Source organism: Pogona vitticeps, chromosome 2 (genome assembly GCF_051106095.1).
Source record: "Pogona vitticeps strain Pit_001003342236 chromosome 2, PviZW2.1, whole genome shotgun sequence".
NCBI classification, from domain to species: domain Eukaryota; kingdom Metazoa; phylum Chordata; class Lepidosauria; order Squamata; family Agamidae; genus Pogona; species Pogona vitticeps.
In genome coordinates, this window is record NC_135784.1 from 219,220,572 (window position 1) to 219,226,571 (window position 6,000).

Genomic DNA, 6,000 nt, shown 5'->3' on the forward strand with positions numbered 1-6,000 from the left:
AAGCCGGGAAATGGCCTAAAATGGCCGCGCGCAGCGTTTTCGTGCCCTCGTTAAGCGAGGCGAGGGCGCGAAAATGGCTGCCGGCCATCCTGAAGCTTCGCTGAACGGTGAGTATTTGGCCTATTTGGAACGCATTAAACGATATTTAATGCGTTCCAATGGAAATCGCTGCCCCGTTCAGCGATGCTTCAGCATAGCGAAGGTTAATCCGGAATGGATTAACCTCGCTATGCGAGGCACCACTGTATTTGGAAGAAGAAGAAGAAAAAAAAGGAGAGATGTGTTGATTATAGAGGTAGCCCATTCCATTGTTATTAGCCTGGCAGTTTTAAAAAGCCAGGCCAGGCAAGGATCTAGGGAGGTTGTGATGGCTCTGCAGCAATCTAGCACCTTGTCAACCTCAGATAATGAAACAGGCTGAAATTGATGTAATATGACTGGACAAACTGGTGCAGTAGACACCTCAACCTGTCTACTTCCAGAGTGTGGTGGTCTAGATTCTGGTGGATAGCCTCCACTTTATTTTTTAAAAATGCTGCAAACTGGTCACAGGTGAGACTACTAGGAGGCCCATCACCTTGATCAGACCCAGATAAATTGTGACCAGTGCAGAATAATTCTGCTTGATGGTTCTGCACCTCACTGATCTGGACAGTATAAAAAGATCTTTGAGCAGCTTTCACTGCTGCTAAGTAGGCATTGGTTGTGATTATTGCAGCTCTTAATTTAAGTACCATAGAGGCCCACCTCCAAATGCTCTCTACCCTTCTATTTTGCTTCATCAACCATAGTTCTTCAGAGTACCATGGGGCAAGAAAGGCTTGGCAATGGAGAGGGTGTTTGGATGCGATCATGTCAGTTGCCAGGTTGCTGCGGCATACCATCCAACAACCTGAGCTTCAACAGGAGCACCAATCAGATCCCTCCCATCACATCCTGGAAACCAACTGGATCCAGCAGCCTACGAAGGCAGACCATTTTAATGAGTTCCATCTCCCTGCGGGGGGGGGGTCACTGAGAGGCTGAATTTTATCAGATGGTGGTCCAACTATGACAGCAGGACAGACACCAGGTCAGTCACCCTTGAGCCACACTCTCCCTGCCCTGTTGAAAAAATCAGGTGCAGTGTGTGACCTGTGGTTGATGAATTGTGATGTCCAAGGAATTGTGATGTCCAAGGAAGCCATGCTTTCCAAGAACTCAAGAGCTGGTCCAAAAACCTTAGTCTCAGCATGGATGTTGAAGTAATCCAGAACAAGAAGTCTGGGGGACCTCAACAGTGCCTCCAAGACAAAGTTCATTAACCCCAAAAAGGAGAATGCTGGTTTGTGTGGGGTAAACCAGCATAATTCCAAACCCGTCCCTTGCCCCCAATGATATGTGGAGGGCCACCAGGCCCAGAACCGCCAGGGCAGAGGGCCTGACAGCCTCTGAGGTGTTTTTGTAAACAATGGCTACTCTTTCCCCCCATCTCTCCAGTTTCCTCTGAAGTTGGATGGAGTAGCCAGATGGACATATTAAGGATAGGGCCCTCAGTGCCCGTCCCCCTCAGCACCCACCCAGGTTTCAGTGATGTAAACCAGATCTGCCTCTTCATCCAGAATTTCATCTTGAATCAGCTGGGTTTTATTCTGGACAGATCTGGCATTTAGCAACATGAGAGAGAGAGCGGAAGGCTAGCTGAGCAGGTTACATCTGCTAGAATGGGGTACAGCTTCAAGACATCTGCATAATGTTCTGTTACAACTGATAAAAAAGGAGTCAGCTTCTGGGATTTTTCCTTACATGGCGTCACTGTGTTGCTGGGGAACTCCTTGATTCCCTATACTATTTCACATATACATCAATTTCTGCAAGAGGCTGTCCAGAATTTTGTTAATAAATTCTCACTCAAACACAAAGCAATTGTCAGGGCTGTTTTTCAATAAGTGTGAATGGCAATGAGCAGAAGAGAGTACTGTATCCTGTAGACTAGCTTGAATGCTGCCAATGGTATTGTCAACATTCAGACTGCCTTTTGCTCTGTAACACTTAGCATCCTTTTTCCTGCTGGCAATGCAGGAACAATATTGTGCAGCAATATTAGGTCATTACCTGGAGTTTTGAATTGTCGTTGTTGTTTAGTCGTTTAGTTGTGTCCGACTCTTCGTGACCCCATGAACCAGAACACGCCAGGCCCTCCTATCCTCCACTGCCTCCCGGAGTTCTGTCAATTTCATGTTGGTTGCTTCGCATACTGTCCAGCCATCTCATTCTCTGTCGTCCCCTTCTCCTCTTGCCGTCACACTTTCCTAACATCAAGGTCTTTTCCAAGGAGTCTTCTCTTCTCATGAGATGGCCAAAGTACTGGAGCCTCAGCTTCAGGATCTGTCCTTCCAGTGAGCACTCAGGGTTGATTTCCTTTAGAATTGATAGGTTTGTTCTCCTTGCAGTCCAGGGGACTCTCAAGAGCCTCCTCCAGCACCACAATTCAAAGCATCAATTCTTCGGCGGTCTGCTTTCTTTATGGTCCAGCTCTCACTTCCATACGTCACGAGAGGAAAAACCATAGCTTTGACTATTCGGACTTTTGTTGGCAAGGTGATGTCTCTCTTTAAGATGCTGTCAAGGTTTGCCATCGCTTTCCTCCCAAGAAGCAGGTGTCTTTTAATTTCGTGGCTGCTGTCTCCATCTGCAGTGATCATTGAGCCCAAGAAAGTAAAATCTATCACTGCCTCCATACCTTCCCCTTCAATTTCCCAGGAGGTCATGGGACCAGTGGCCATGGTCTTAGTTTTTTTGATATTGAGTTTCAGGCCGTTTTTTGCACTCTCTTCTTTCACCCTCATTACAAGGTTCTTTAATTCCTCCTCACTTTCTGCCATCAGAATGGTATCATCTGCATATCGGAGGTTGTTGATATTTCTTCCAGCAATCTTAATTCCGGTTTGGGATTCCTCCAGTCCAGCCTTCCGCATGATGTATTCTGCATATAAGTTAAATAAGCCGGGGGACAATTTACAGCCTTGTTGTACTCCTTTCCCAATTTTGAACCAATCAGTTGTTCCATATCCAGTTCTAACCTTTGCTTCCTGTCCCACATATAGGTTTCTCAGGAGATAGACAAGGTGGTCAGGCACTCCCGAGTCTTAATTGTTCTATATCTTCTGCCAGATGGTAACAGTTCAAAAAAGTTATAAGCAGGATGGGAAGAGTCTCTCAGGATGCATAGTCAATGAAGCAGAAATAGATATTTTTCTGGAACTTGGAGGATTTTGAGCATAACCTTGCTAGCGTGTGAAATGAGTGCAATTGTGGGATAGTTGGAGCATTCTTTGGCACTGCCTTTCTTTCGGATTGGGATGTAGACTGATCTTTTCCAATCCTCTGGCCACTGTTGGGGTTTCCAAACTTGCTGGCATATTGAATGTAGCACCTTAACAGCATCATCTTTCAGTATTTTAAATAGTTCAACTGGAATGCCATCACCTCCACTGGCCTTGTTGTTAGCCAGGCTTTCTAAGGCCCACTTGACTTCACTCTCCTAGATGCCCGAGATACCTTATTTTAGAGTTCCCTATTTTACAAGATTTTTTAGCCACACCATTACCAATGGTCTCTCAGCGGTGATATTTAGCCGCTTTCAGTGTTGAACCGGCATCACGTAACCTTTGCAAGACAACCTTTAGGTGGGATTTATGTTCCTCCCAGATCTGGCTAAAAATACCGATGTCATCTCTCAGGCCATACAGGGTTTTGAAACATACATATCATCCTCATTAAAGTGTCATTAAATTTTTCCACTAACCCATTCATCTGGGGGTGGCAAGGAGACTACGTCACATGGGAAATTCCACAGACCTGCCATAGTCTCTTCATTAGGTTGGAAGTAAAGGAAGTTCCTAAATCTGTTATTTCTGATGCAAAACCCATTCGGCACATATAACTAATTAACGTATCCACCATAGTTTCTGTCTCTATGTTTCTTAGGGGGACCGCTTCTGGGTATCTGGTGGCAAAATCAATAATAGATAAAATACAATGGTGCCTCGCAGAATGGTCGCTCCGTAGAGCGACGAATCCGCGCAACGGCACCTAGATAGGGCACAATAAGGTTCGCTTACCGACCTTCGCTTTGCGACCCGCCGATCAGCTGGTTGGCCGGTCCAAAATGTCTGCCATGCAACCCCAAAATGGCCGCGCGCAGGGTTTTCGCTCCCTTGGTAAGCAAGGGGAGGGCGCGAAAACGCTGCCGGAACAGCTGAAATGGCTGCGCACAGTGTTTTCGCGCCCTCCCCTCGCTTACCAAGGGTGCGAAAACGCTGCGGCCGGACATTTCGGCTGTTCCGGCGGCCATTTTGGACCCACCAGACAGCTGATCGCAGCCATTTTCGCGCCCTCGTTCAGCGAGGGGAGGGCGCGAAAATGGCTGCCAGCCGCCCGGAAGCATCGTTGAACGGTGAGTATTCAGCCCAATTGGAATGCATTAAACACTGTTTAATGTGTTCCAGTTGGTTTTCTTGCCCCGTTCAACAATGCTTTCACACAGCGAGGGTTAATCCGAAATGGATTAACCTCGCTGTGCGAGGCAGCACTGTATACCTATTTCCTCCTTTAGTTGCCCTGGGTAGGGGTCCCACCAGGTCCAGACCTAAACATTGGAAAGGATTCTAGATTGTGATGCTCACGGCCCCCTAAAGGGTCGTTGGACATTCAGCCAGAGAGTTTGACCGGCACCTCTCTACCACCTTTGCACTGGATCGAGTCCTTAGACCTCAGCAGTGCATAGCATAAGCCCTTTGAACAAGTCTGACCTAAAAAGAACACTTTACAATTACTTGTCTAGGGGGCGTAGTATTAATCAAATGAATGAATAAATAAAATAATAGTACTTTGCAAGTACAGGCACATGGGCTTTGTGATTCCTTAGAACTCACAACAGCTCTGTTAGGTAGGACTCTTAAATCAGGGATCCCCAACCTCCAGTCTGTGGATTTCGCCAGACCGGGCTGTGGAGACAGATCTCCCATCCCCCGGGCTGTGGAGATAGATCTCCCATCCCCCGCACGCACTCCCCCTGCATGCCCACCCACAGCCCCTTTGTGCATGCATGCGAGTGCGCATGTGTGCTGTGTAAGCCCCCACTGCTTCATGCATGCATGAGCCCCCATCCCTTCATGCATGTGCAAGCTCCCCTGCTTTGTGCATGCACAGGCACCCCTTCGTGCATGTGCAAGTGCCCCTGCCCCTTTGCACAAGTGTGTGCAAGCACCATGCAAGTGCCCCACCCCTTCACACATGCATGTGTGTCTGTGCACCTGTGTATGCGAGCACCACTCCTTTACACATGCATGTGTGTGATGGGTGTCCTCCCTGTGCACAGACCCAGTCTCCCCCAACCATAAACACAGTCCCCCACTTAGGCAGTTAATTTTCCCACATTTGAGGAAATCACAGGGGTTAGCACATCCAAAGTGCAATAGATGAGCCTTACCCTGGGAAAACCACTTCTACAATAATGGTATTTCCCCTGCCAGGTTTGAGTTAGAATGGCCCCTGAACCTCCTGCCCCTTTCTGTGCCCTGCCCTCCAAAGGCATGGTGACCTCCGGCTGCACCTACTGTTCAGAACAGGGTTGCACAATCCCAGTCCCGCAAGAGGCCAGGAGAGCTCTTCAGTGTTTTGGGGTGCCCCGCAGGACCCCCATCAGGGGCTGAATTTTCCTCCCACAATCCTCCAGTGCACAGATATTAGCATATCTGCCTCTTGCATCACCCAGTTGGCTTCTCTATTGGAGAAGCAAAGCAGGAAGGAGGAGTCTCTTTCCCTTCACCTTCTGCAGAGAAGTTAGACAATGTGACCAGCCAGATGTGTGGAGAAGCAGAGAGAGAGAGGACACAAACAAAAGCTTATAAAACAAATTGCCAGTAAGTTTAATAGGCCTGAGAATGGCAAGGGGAAGATAAATTTACTACTGAGAGCCTGCTAGCATAGCTGTCTGTAGTTTAGAGCTTGGCAGGA

The 6,000-nt window shown here is 47.8% G+C and overlaps 1 pseudogene; it reads right to left on the reverse strand.

Annotated features, from left to right (window-relative positions):
• Positions 1-5,351: 5,351 nt before the first annotated feature.
• On the reverse strand, positions 5,352-5,524 carry LOC140705193 (U1 spliceosomal RNA; annotated as a pseudogene).
• Positions 5,525-6,000: the final 476 nt, after the last annotated feature.